Source organism: Myotis nattereri, assembly GCF_964212035.1.
Source record: "Myotis nattereri genome assembly, chromosome: 10".
NCBI lineage: Eukaryota > Metazoa > Chordata > Mammalia > Chiroptera > Vespertilionidae > Myotis > Myotis nattereri.
In genome coordinates, this window is record NC_138085.1 from 50,795,829 (window position 1) to 50,809,865 (window position 14,037).

The 14,037-nt window shown below is 37.8% G+C and overlaps 1 protein-coding gene across 2 annotated transcripts in view; it reads right to left on the reverse strand.

Moving 5' to 3' along the window:
- Window positions 1-545: 545 nt before the first annotated feature.
- LOC308525966 (uncharacterized protein) overlaps window positions 546-14,037 on the reverse strand; it is a 627,300-nt gene continuing 613,808 nt past the window's right edge. For both annotated transcript variants that reach the window (XM_081100858.1, XM_081100859.1), the window contains one exon: window positions 546-1,157. The gene's annotated coding sequence lies outside the window, so the exon portion shown is untranslated. The remainder of the gene's footprint in view (window positions 1,158-14,037) is intronic.

Genomic DNA, 14,037 nt, shown 5'->3' on the forward strand with positions numbered 1-14,037 from the left:
TAATGGTTGTAGTTTTTAAATGAAGTCTTTTGAACTTTACAAGCAGCTTCAGCGACTGATTCAAAAGACCCTTGATAGCATTTAAGAGTTAAGCCATACTTCAAAAGTTCTTAATGTTCAACCAGAAATATATCACAGGCATTGGGATGTTCTGATTCAGGGTTGGGTTCTTTGTGAATAGGAAAATGTTTAGCAAGGAAGCCCTTCAATGCTTATAGGCTTTGCATTCACTATTGAAATGCAAGCCAGACATAGAGCCGAGTCAGCAAAATAATGATTACTGCAAATGGGTGTGCTAAGTTGGGTTGTTAGCAATTTATCCAAATTAAGAGTTGGGGCTTTATCATAATCACTTTAGAAGTATGCCATTCACAGCATCATTTATTTTCACATGTGATGCTCATCCTAATTTCTAAGTTTACCATCATCCTTTTCCAAAATATAAACATATAGTCTACTCATAACTCACTTAAAAGAGTTCCCTCAAGTTAGAAAGTAAATCTAAAATTTTTACACTTTTTTTTCTTTTACACTTTTTTTCTTTTAGGAAGTCCTCCAAATTAAAACTTTGTATTTAGATCTCACAAATCTTTAGGCATTTTTCTCTTTCTCATTATTTTATTATTTTACATGCTATCAGTTAGCACACTCAAATAGGACCAATTAAAGAAAGCTTAATAAAGGGACAATTAAATGAGAGGGAATAAGGGAAACCTAAAGGTTTATGTAGTACGTTGGGGCTGGCAATGGGATCACTCGCCACTCCTAAGCCTGAATAGGCAAAGGGAGGAAGCAGTGGTGCAATCCAGAGAGGCTGGCCATTGCTGGGGAGGAGGCTGTCTCACAGGAACGGTGGTCTTCAGGAGAGAAGCGGTCAACAAACCGTGACCCAGCAGGAAGGGGGCAGAAGGAACAGATACCCATTCCTCCTTTACATATCTTACCTGTGCTTCCCATTAGCCGAACACAACTGTAAGCCAGAGGTTGAGGAATAGATTGAAGTAGTTCCCCTATCATACTTCTCTGCCCAGGCAGGTGACGCAGTGGCTGAGCGCAGGGGTGGGAGGCGAGGAAGGTGAACCAGGAAACACACAGCAGACAGATGCTGGTTTTGTTCTCTGTAAGTCTGGGTTCTTCCATAAAGGAAATTGTGATCTCTAGGGGAAATAAGATGCACATGCAGAAAACAGCAGCAAATATGAGACGGCATAATTAGGTCAATTGTGTAATACAGACTGTAAGTGCTAAAGAGGCTCAAAGTAGAATAAGATCTAAAGGACTGAAGTTTCAGAGCAAATTGTGTGGAGGAAGGACCTTCACATAAGGCATGGCTTAGTTAAGCTAAGCGGGGGGCATTCCTTGTGGTGTTCATAACTGGAAGATAGAGGCAAACTTTAACTTAAACCAAGGTCTGCACACAGGAGCTGTGGGAACACTGCTAAGGGTGGAGTGTGAGGCACGGGGCTGAGGAACGAAAGGAGGTGGGGTGGAACTTTAAGTGGTAGCAGTTACGTAGACACTGACAGGTACTTAGCAGCTGAGTGACCCGAGAAGCAGCACAGTATTTAGGGGCCATCCTTCTAACCAACGGCTAAAGTCAAGAAGATCAAAGAAGGAGTTATATTAGCCAAAACTTTGTGCCCTTTTATTTTGGAAATTTTGGTAAAGTTTGAATTTTAAAAGCTACCATGTATTGTTTCTGTAACTAGGAGAGATAGTTTTAAAAAGGAAATGAACTATTAAAAGAAAAGTTGAGTGTTAAGAGACATGTCTGTCTTTCTTGAAAATAAAGTCAGGTAAAAGAAACAGTATATTTTAGCTTCTCTTTTACCCTAACTGCTAGGCTCCTCAAAACCATTTTTTATGCAAATCTAGTGACTTTCTTAAAAACAGAGTTTTGGTGTTGTGCTCCCTCCTATCAGTCACCATGAATATGCTGGGAAAACCATAACATTCCTTAGCTAACACCCTGCTACACACAGCTTCCACCAGAGCACCTGGAAACCAGTTTTACTTCCAGGAAATAAGCTATTAACCAAAAAAGGTAGAATAGCTCCTATGCCTCCCAGAATGCACTATGACATGGCTGAGGTCACAAACATAGTTAAAGGCTGTGCCATTTAGGGGCGTGTAGGTCAGCCTTTGCCCTAAACAAAGAAGTGTTCCTGAGGGAAATGTTGGCAAAGCCCACCTAAGAAAAGTGGAAGAGGGGAGACAAAATCTCAAGCCAATGTGAATATGATAATGCTACAATGACGTCAGAATATTACTAACATTTAGTAAGCGTTTACTCTCAGCCACACTCTATATTGAGGGCTTTAATTGCATAACTCATTTAATCTCCAATCCTTTGAGACAGGTATGATTATTATTCCCCCTAAATTGATTAGAGAAATTGAAGCTTAAAGATTTTAAGGGCCCTATTCAAAGTCATAACAGCTAGTAAATGACAGGGCCAGGGCAATATGGCTTAGTGGTTCATATCACTACCCCGAGGTCAGTCTGTGTGGGTTCAATCTTTGCTCTCCTATCTGTTTAAATGCTTGATATTGGGCAGGCAATTCTACGACTTCCTAATTCTCAATCTAAGTCTCAATCTATTCATCTGCACAATGAAGATACTGATAATACCTGTTTTATTAGGTTTTTATGAAATATGCATGTAACGGGTAAGATGTTCTCAGACACAGAATCTAAGTCATAAATTCGGAGTAGCAGGCACAATGGATTGTGGAGTGGCATGTATCAAAGTGCCAGATCCTGTTGCCATTAAATGTTCATAACATCTCCTAATTCCCCTTGATCTAATTCAGTGTTTGCCAATCAGACTTCTAAGAACACAGCTTCTTTTCTGATAAGGAAGGATATGCTGGCCACACCCCTGTGTCTGTTCCATTTGCTTGATAGGTTATTTGCTGGAAAGTTATGTTAATAAGTCAGCATTTCAGTTTTATTCATTTACTCGCTTACCTTTATTAGCATGAATTGGCATCACTGGGTCAGAAACTGTCAAGGTAAATCTGAAGGTATAAGGCAGCGGTTCTTAACCTGTGGGTCGCGACCCCTTTGGGGGTCGAACGACCCTTTCACAGGGGTCACCTAAGACCATTGGAAAACACATATATAATTACATACTGTTTTTGTGATTAATCACTATGCTTTAATTATGTTCAATTTGTAACAATGAAAATACATCCTGCATATCAGATATTTACATTACGATTCATAACAGTAGCAAAATTACAGTTATGAAGTAGCAACGAAAATAATTTTATGGTTGGGGGGTCACGACATGAGGAACTGTATTAAAGGGTCGCGGCATTAGGAAGGTTGAGAACCACTGGCATAAGGTGAGACAATGGCAAGTGGTTCATTCACCAAAGAAAACCTGCTTCGGGGAGTCCCTGTTTGGAGGGCAGCAAGGCTGTCCTCTGGGAGACCCTTTCAACATCTAGGCTGTAACAAAGTCATAACAGCTAGTAAATGGCAGAGCCAGGTGGACAAAGAACACCTTATTCACCAAGATACTAAGAAAGTATTGAAGCCCAAGTCCTGTGTCAAAGCACCAGTTTCTCTCCATATAGCGGTACCCAGCTGGCTCCTTTGAACCCTCTCCCCCTTTGGATGCCCAAGGCCAATGCCAAGACCTGTGTCCCTTCCTCTCACCACTATTGAGCCCATTCGGAGAAGAGCTTGGGCAGCCCAGTGTTCAATAATTGGGACATGTGAGGATTCCAGCTCTCTGGCCTAGTATCATATATTAAAGCAGCCGTTTTTCCCTTTTAAAGTTTCCTTGTTTGCAGCCTCTCTCCTCTCTTCTGTCTTTTATTTATTCGTTTTTGATTGTATAATACTAGCAATGAGTTCTGATCCCTATGCAGTAAAGAAATCTGAATTTTCTTACTGATGCATGCAAAATCTTAGATGTCTTGATTCTAATGACACGCTGTGCTCTGTGGGGATCAGGAAACAAAGGGGTGAAGGACAGTGGCTACCTGGTGTCGTAATAAGATGCAGATCAGCCGAAGAGCATCAACCCCATCAAATCCAGGGTCTGCTGCAGCCACACACCTTTCGTCAGGCGTGGAATGGGCCGAGATGGATTCGGAGCTTTATTGAAAGATCATACAGGATGACTGCAAAATCCCATTACTTGTTGATTAAGTATTGATTGCCTCAGTATTAACAAGCCAGCTAATATGAAGTGACCTCTGAGGCCAGTGGTTTGGGGGAGGGGAAGACAATTTACTAAAACAGGCAGGCAGATGAATAAGAGGGCTAGATTTGCTCTTGGCTTTTAGCTTCGGTTAAAATGTCACACTCGATAGTGCAGATCAATGCCCACTTTATTTCCTCACAGCCGTCTTATTACCATCATGAGGCTGCCTCCTTTGATGCTTTCTAATGACCCTCTGAACTCCCTGCTCAGCTCACCCTCTGCTTTCAACTAAAAGCAAAGCCCTCTGTGCCCCGTGCTGCTGATGGAGAGGCCGTGGCTATGAGGCTGGGCCAGGAGGACCAGCCAGGCCTTGCCCAGAGTCAGCGGTGCTACACTCACTGCTCTTTCCCCCTTGTCCTTTGCTTTTCTTTGAGTGGCTCCAACATCAAAGCTCATCTCCTCTTTCCGCAATTCCAAATCGTGTTGAGGTGGCGAAAAGGGAAGCTCTGCTCAAAACTCTCATCCAAGGCCTCCACTGGGTTGGGGGCTGAATGATTTCATTCTCTAGGAAGAGAACGCTTGCCTACTATTCGAAACCTACGCCTCCCGTCCAGAAATGGATGTTTTTGATAATCGCAAAAAAACAGAAAGTAAAACTCAAAAACATCAACATTCTCCCACACTTCAATCAAGTAAACTGTGATTTAAGGAAGCTCATGGCAGGCACCACGTCAAAGGAACATCAAGCAGTGCTCGCCTATGAAAATCGTAGTTTAGTTTTCAATCTATAAAGAGGAGCTTTTGTGAACATGCTCTGCTGTTTTAGGGAGGTGTTTGGCTTCTGTGCTGCAAAATACTCGGATGACTACTTAGTCTAGCTTTCTCTGAGTATAAATATTTTATGTGCTGGCCAGCATAGGGATTTGTCAATGCCATCTTATTGGCCAGAGGTCTGACTCCAACTTTCTGCATCAGAAAAAAGAAGTGAGTCAAGTGAAAAACTTTCTCCTTGGCAAACATACGCAATTGGTCTCTGAAATGAAAAGGTTTCCAACACTGGATGGCTAGAGGGAGGAATGAGAGTACAGAGAGGAAACTTCAAACTTTCTAAGGCTGGTATTCAAGGCCAATGCCGAACTGAAGATGAAAACCATAATAATTTCTCTGGGGCTTTAAGAAACTGCCTCAGTAAGTTTTGTTGCTGCAAAATTCATAATTTAAAGGCTCTTCCCACCTATTCCAGCCTAAATTGGGTGAATAAAGATAATTTCTTTCTTTGTTTAACTGTATCACTCTTTTTTCTCAGGGTCTTAGCAGGGTTCCATCCAAAATCTTATGCTTCAGAACCAATCAGTCTACCATGAGGCCATCCCCTGTCTCCTTATCCCCTATCTATTATTTTCTGTTCTTATAAGACAATCTCAATCCCTCCCCCACTTTTCCGGTTTCTCAACTACAATCACTAAATATTCATTTAATGCAAACCATGTGTATATTTGCAGCATGGATTTAGCATTCAAGAGTTTGTTGAATGAATAAACTCATTGTTTTGAATTGGTTCTCATTGAATTTATGAACTTACTGCATGCTTCTGTAATGTATGGAGACCAATTTTCTTTACTCCACAAAAATTTAGAAATCATAATCAGAAACCTGGCTTGCATTTTTTCCTCAATCTCATGACCCCCAGTGAATTTGAAAACCTCTGTTATAATGAGCTCCATAGTGAAAGATGCTTTTGGAAGAAAACATAAAGATCTCAGAGAATAATATTCCATATTTTTATACTCATAAACCTCTGCATGGAATGATATTTTATTTAATATTTCTACATAACTACGCCTGCCTCAGAGAATTCTTATCTTCTTGGTATTTATCCGAAATATGAAAACACTAATTCTAAGATATATGTACCTCTGTGTTTATTGTCCCATTATTTATAATAGTCAAGATATGTAAATAACCTAGGTATTCATTAATGGGTGAATGGATAAGAAGATGTGACATACATATATACAATGGAATACTACTCAGTCATAAAAGATGAAATATTGTTAGTTGCAACACCATGGATGGATCTTGAGGGTATTATGCTAAATAAAATGAGTAAATGAGAAAGGTTAAGAAAAACACACATGATCTTACTCATATGTAGAATATAAAACAAAGTAATAAATGAACTAACTAAAGATAAATAAATAAACAAACTCAGAGAGAGACAATAGAATTTGGGTTACTAGAGGAGAAGGGTTTGGGGTAGGGTGAATTGGGTTCAAATATATGGTAACTGAATTGGGGTCAAATATATACAATAGACTATACAGATATTGAATTATAATGTTGTACACCTGAAATTTATATATTATTAATCAATGTCACTTTAATATATTTTTAAAAGATTTTAATCTGAGACATAGTGTAGGGGGAAAAACAACTGTCTTATTAAAAGTTAACATAAAGTCATGAAAATAGATACACAGCAGAAGGTGAAGGGAAGTGAGACTTAAATATAAAAGATTCTTACATTTCTGAGATTTTCTTTTTTCTTAGTTTTGAATCATATTATGCTTTTATACCCCACTTCATCTTCCCACAACCAATTCAAGTTATTGAAGATAGAATGCTGGACTGTACAAAGTTTAGAATATGATTTAGAATGGTAGTACTTATGGATTAATAATTTCTTAGAAAGTTGAGTAGCTAAGAGACTCCAGAAGATGCACAGACTTATCACAATAAGATTTATGTTTCAAACTATTTATATGGTGTTTTATTGTGATGGACTGAACTACAAAGATTCCTTTGCGCTTATCAATTCAGACCTAGGTTAACCCAGGCTGTGTGGCTTTTTTTTTTTAGCTAAGCTCACATCTACACAGATTTCTAACTTTATGAAGGACAGATGATATATAGAGAAAAAAAGGCATAATGGCAAGATAATCTAGCCTTTAGCAAGTGATGATATAAAACATGCTTATGATCAAAGATATAGATGTAGGAATAGGTATGGACATTATCTAACTATCTATCTACCTATCTATCTATTGAGAGAAAGAATAACAACTTTTGCAGCCTGTTCTCAGAAGTGATTCACCTACTTCTGCCAAATGCTATTGTTCACACAGACCAACCATGCTGAGAGCCATCTCAAAAGCTGCCTGCTATAGCCCTCAACTACTTATGTCTGCAATGGATGAGGAAATGCAGAGTGATGACATATGTTGTTCGCTGACTGCCCTAGAGGTTAACATGGTTACTTGATGCAGTTTCTATAACTTCATGCAAAAGTTTAATCTTTATCTGTTGTATTAACCATCAATTTGGAGAATAATTTACCTTGAAAAAAATATGTGATCTCTGATCAGTTAATTCAGAGGCATTTTTTCATTTCGTTAACAAATATGTATTGAATGATGATGACTTAGCACAAACTACTCTACTAGACAGTGTGAAAACATACATAAACAATGTGTGATACCTGAATCAAGGACTTCCATTTAAAGGAAACTAAAACACTAGAATTATAGGGACATAGAACTATAATATATCTAAATGCAAAGATGATTAAGACTCTAAAAATTATTAAGCATGCAATTCTATTCTGAGTGACTATCCAGACTCAACTGAACTGGTGTCTTGATTTCTGGCCTCTTCTCCTTAAACTGAGCATCAAACTAGTTAACTAGATTTACTCTGAAACCAAAGGTGACATCACAACCTTTCATGACTCTCATTACTGATAAGGCAAAAGCCAAACAAGCCTTTTGTCAGTTCCTGGATGAGTTCGAGGTATTTCAATGTCCCCAACATAGGAACAGTATTCTTGCATAAAAAATGTCTTTATTTTATCCGACTCTTAAAAAGTTTAGTGACCAGTGCTTTGAATTACATTTTTTTAAATGTTGTTTTATGAAAGTCTTTCTTATCTACTCAAACTTCCTCAGCAATATCATTTTCTACACTCCCAAAGCTCCTTCCCGTCACCTATCACATGCTTGTAAAACAGAAAAACACTGAGTCCTTGCCCCCACTCCCTCCCCAGTTCTCTTTTTCACGTGTTTTTGTGATTCTAAACACACCATCCTCATGCTTGGGGTATGATCTTTCCTTCCCAAAGATCATCTCTTCTGTAAATATCCCCTGCTTTTTCTTGATATACTTTGTTCAGTTTAAAGAATATATATTTAAATGTACTATTTTCTAGGTACTGTGCTAGTCACCAGTGATAGAAGATTGAATAAAAAATAATCACAGTTTGAGGACTCAACTAGGGAAAGATATATATAAACAACTGATTATGATCCATGTGATAATATGGATAATATAGAACACAGAGACACATTATTGTTAGTACTAATGGGGTAGTGTTCCTTTCAGGAAGGGTGGAGCATGAAGAAGGATGTTTAAATACAAGCTATAACACAGGGTGAGTAGTAGTTTAAAATTTAAGGTGAAACGTCATTTGAATCAGAGGGAAAAGCACAGAAATGTGAAATTGTATGGTGTCCTGCACCTGCTCTCATAGGCTTTACCACATTTTACTTTTAGCCTTAATGTGATTATCTCTTCCCATGTGAGAGTGATCTCCTTAGAATCAGGCCCTAGTTCTCATTATCTTGTCTCCACCAAGTAGGAACTCGATATGCTTTTGAACAAATGATTTCATAAAATTCTCTATAACCTTTCACCATACATGATTGGAAAAACAATCACATTTATGATTTTTATGCTCCTCAGTAACAATCAGGTCTGTAATACAAGAAGACACACCTGAAATGAGATTCAATCAGTCAAATGTGTCTCCTTTAACAGGTGCATCAGTTATGCTAATGGTCTATAGTGGGCCATATATGTAGCTATAGTGGTGGTGGGATGGGTGGATTTTGGGTGTTTGGTAGTATGTTAAAACTGGAAATCAGCATTCAGGCTTTTTTTTTTAATTTAAAAACCCCACTTTGTCACTGATATCAGCACTCATGGACTGGGTGAGGCAGGTAGGTAGCATAAGTGAATGCCCCTTGGGAAGGTGGAATAGGCTCCTGGGTGTGGTGCAGGAACTAAGGAGATGCTTATAGAAGAAAACAAGGTGGCCAGTGTCCTTTATTAATGATCTCACCTAAAGGGTCAGTACTTTGCGGCAATGGAACGCAGGATATGGTTATGCTAGAATGAGACTGATGGGGAATGTGGCGGGGGCAAAAGTTGGGGTGTTTGTGATTGGAAGGTCAAAGAATATTACCTTTTAAAATACGAAGTGGCTTTAAAGAATTAAACTAAAAACAGACAATATGAGAACAAGTTTTTTGCATGGCATTCCCAAGAAGAAATAATACACTTGTTATGCATTGCAGTCTGTGCTTAAAATGCTATTTCAGCATTCTGGGTATTAAAAAAAGAACCTTATGTGGTCTTGTGGTGAACGACTGTGAAGGATTATTTAAAGTAAACTGTAGGGAAATATAAAACAAACCCAGCTAATTTATCACAACAGTGAAGATGCATAAATAAGATGTTTATGAATAACAAGGACAGCTTACCTATTATTTCAAAAAATTCATTTTTACTAGAAAATATGCCACATTTTATTTAAAGGAGAATGACCCTTATTTTTTTCCCCACAGCTCTGTAGCCTCTGGTACAGGCTTACTTATTACTATGAATATAACATGATGACTACTTGGGAAATGTTTTAATTATATTATGAGCCTCTGGGAATCTTGGCTTGAGGGATATATGTCTTCATATTCAAGGCTAATATTGCCTTAAGCCTGGGAGCTCAAAAAACTCAGCAAATGTGGTTCCCAAACAATTGCCAATCAAAGAGAAAATAGATGATGAGAGTGAAGATATGCTCTTGTACCTTGTGATTCTTTCATTAATAACATCCAGCATTTTGTGGAAGAAAACCTCATTGTATCTCTCTAACCAAGAGGTTCAATGAGAAAAGATCCCACACAGTTTTTCATAAAAGGCTCTAGTGAGAGGCGTGGATTTTATCGGAGTCCTTGAGTTTTGCATTGTAGTTCTGAAGTTTGCATGTCAGTTCACGTAACGCTGACTGCCAGTTGTCCAATGACTGTTTTCTCCTTTCCTTCTGGTCACACAATTAGACTGCATTTCCCAGCCTCCCTTGTAGTTAGGTTGTGGCCATCACCACAAATTAAGCTCTGGAAACAGTCCTGGCCAATAAAAACTCCCTAAGTGAGTCCCACCCAGCCTGTTTCCCTATGTGGCAGTTGAATCTAGAGGTCTCCAAGAACCTAGAAGGTAGTGGACCCACAATGTGGAAGGACTCTGGTTCCTGAACGACTAAAGGCCATCTTGTCACATTAACATGAACAAGAAGTCACCTTCTAAAGTTCCTTTGGTTTAAGGTTGTTAGCTACAGTGGTTAGCCTACTCTCTCTAATTTGTTCAAATACAAAATATTTCCTGTGTCTTTTTACATGTGTCTGTTTCTTAACCAAATTTTAGTTGGCCCAATTCTTGCACCTAATAAACAAGAGGAAATAAGCTGGATGAAAAGAAATGTCTCCATTATTGAGAAAAATAAAAGAGGACGAGTAGCTAAATCATACAAACACCCTTCTAAAGACTATATTAAAAAATAAAGACTATATTAAATATAACCAAATTATAGATTCCTTCATCATGTTTGGAAAAGGATAGTTGAAGAAAGCAACATATAAGCAATTCAGATTGATTTAAAAAAAAAAAAAAAGCAAAAACTTCTGATTTGATCAACCATACTTCAGGCATGAAAATGTGCCATTACTGGCCTGTGTCAGTGGGCAAGTCTCCTTGTGTCAAGCGAGAGATAACCAAACCTTTTTACCCCCCTTTGGAAACTCTCAACATCATGGAAACAAGTCCTGCTTCTTGGAGCAGTTTCATTTATCCCAGCTGCACTATCCTGAAAACACAGGTAGGTTTTGGGTACTTGGAAACATTGGCTCTTTTACAAATTTGAGATGCCAACACAGTCCAAGTGTCCTCTAAGTGAATTACATAATGGTGCAGAATAAGATGTGGCAGTCAAAAAGATGTTTGTTGAACACTCTCATTACTCACCTTCTATTGGAAAGGTCACATAAAATGAAAGTCCTACACCTTATCCCACACACATCCATTAAAAACCCATCAGGTTAGGAGAGGGAGCCTTCACCATTTAAAGAGGCTGCACATGAAAATTTATAGGAAAGACAGATTTCAATACATCATCTTCAAGAAGTGATACTCTCAGAGGTTTGCACCACTGCTCTTTTACAAAATCCTTGATTTGCTTTTGATATGCATTTTCACCCTTTCAAACGCAACCAGATCTCAGTACATATCACATTTTTAATGAGAACACACAAGCAGGTGTTGATGTGTTATATATAACTGCAACAATTCCAACTACATTGTCTAATGGGTACGAATATCACTTTTCAACAATGCACTAAGGAAAATGAAAAATAAACTAAAAACCTATTCCTATATTTGGCATCTTGAAAGGACATATTTAAGTGATAGCTTTCATCTATTTTGGGAGATGACTGAAAATTAGCAATATTTAGAGATTGCTGAGAAGATACTAATGGGAATCAAGCTCACATTATTAATAATTTGCATATTACTTAATAACCCATGTTTTCTCCTTGAAAGCATCTATGAATATAAAATGTTTATTCCTTGATACACACCACTGGTTGGCATTTCTGTTACTAATGTTCATGTTTTTTAAAGTGATGAGTCATTACCATAGGTGCTTTAAATGTTGTCCTTATCAAAACATCTATAATCAGAACATATGCACATTTAAACCATGGAGGGGTTGATATGACTATATGGTTATATGTTTGCTTACAATTATCCAAAATTCTAACTTATACCATGCTATTGGCTACAACAAGTTAAATAAACAACAAAACATTTATTGAGTGTGTAACCTCTATAAATAAAATGTTTGGAAATAGTGGTAGAAGAGTTGTGTAATGTGGGCCATGCATTCAAAGAAATTACAGATTTGAAAATATGAGAATTTAACATGAGATTAATAAGTAGTCAAATAGGCAGCCTTTGCAGTAATCAGTGCCATAGGTTTACTAACCATGCTTCATTGATAGCAAGTCTGGGAAGACCAGATAAAGTCCTTACTCATACAGAGATGGGGTCCACACCAGGCAAGTCCACACATCAGGCAATCAAAGGTGATCAAAGAAGATAAGTCACTGCCTTCATGAAGTATGAGTGCTTGGAAATGGAGCCTAACCATAGGTTTTCTGATATATGCCCTTAAAGAAATTTTCTTCTATTCCTAGTTTGCTGACTGTATTATGAGTTGAAATTTAATTTTGATTAACACCTTTTCTGCATCTGTTATGATTACCACACACACTTATAAATGATTTATACTAAATGACTTACCCCAATTATTCTGATATAGGGTGATTTTGTATTGTTTAGTGAATGTTCACCTAAGCTTGCACTTTGGGAATAAAGCTCAACTGGCCACCATGTATATATATTTCATATGATCGTTGGATTTGATTTGCTAATCTTTTGTTCAGATTTTGCATCTATGCTCTTGAAGGATATTTATCTTTATTTTTCCCCCTATAACATCTTTGTCTGGTTTTGGCGTCATAGTATATAATAATGGTTTCATAAGTTGTGTTGGAAAATGTTGTCTCCTTCTCTAATATCTGAACGAGTTTGGGTAGAATTAGCATGATCTCTTCTTTAAATGATTGACAGAATTCACCCATGAAGCTATCTGGGCCTGGAATTTTTATACTGGGAACATTTTAAAATTACCAACTCAATTTGTTGAACACAACTATTGCTATTTATAACATCAATTTATTCTAGTGTCAGTTCTGGTAGTTTCTGTCTTTCAAACATCTTATCTATTTCATGTATAAATTATCAACTTTATTAATTTAATGTTTTTATTAATATTTTCTTAGTATGTACTTAATCAATTTAGGGTACATCACCTCCTTCTTTCATGATGTTGGATTTTGTCTCCCCTGATCTGGCTGGTACAAACAAGAATGTCTTCCAGCCCTGCGTGAACTCTGTGGTTTGCTCATCCTACAGTAATACCCCAACATTTCTTCTTTGCTGAGCTTAATGGACTTCTCCTGTATTGTTTCCAACCAGAGACTCCTGAAGATCCTTAACAGATTCCTAGAGCTCTTTCTCTGGGTTGCTCATCTGTACTGCTCCGCATCACAAATTCCAGCCACTTCATCTCCCTACATTTAAGGTCTGTCTCCTCAGATCAGCGATATGCCTGTTTCCCTCTTTGATTCCTCTCCCTTTCCTGTGGCCCATTACATGCCTTCAGGCTGAAAACCAGAGTGATTGTAGAGCTTACCTTTCTGGTTTCCCTTGTCTCAAGGGTCAGAGTTTTGCATGACTGTTGTCCAACATTGAAAACCAGTCATTTCAGAGATTTTGTCTGATTTACCAGTTTTTTGTAGGCAGGGTAAGTCTGATACCAGGTAATTTGCCATGATCAGAACATAGTGCATTATTACAGATGAAGGAAACTAAGGCTCAGATATTTATCTTTTCCAGTGTACGTGACTAATAAATCTGAACAAATTCCTAGCTGTACTTTTTTACTCTAGCATGCTGCCTCCCAACTTATTCAGCAGGTATTTATGAAATATATAGATAGAATTATGATAGATTAAAGAGAATGCCTCAAACCTAGCTAATTAGAATAAAATGATTTATTTTTTAAACATATTTTTATTGATTTCAGAAAAGGAGAGGGAGATAGAAACATCAATGATGAGATAGAATCATTGACTGGCTGCCTCCTGCATGCCCCCTACTGGGAATCTAGCCCGAAATCCAGGCATGTGCCCTTGACCAGAATCGAA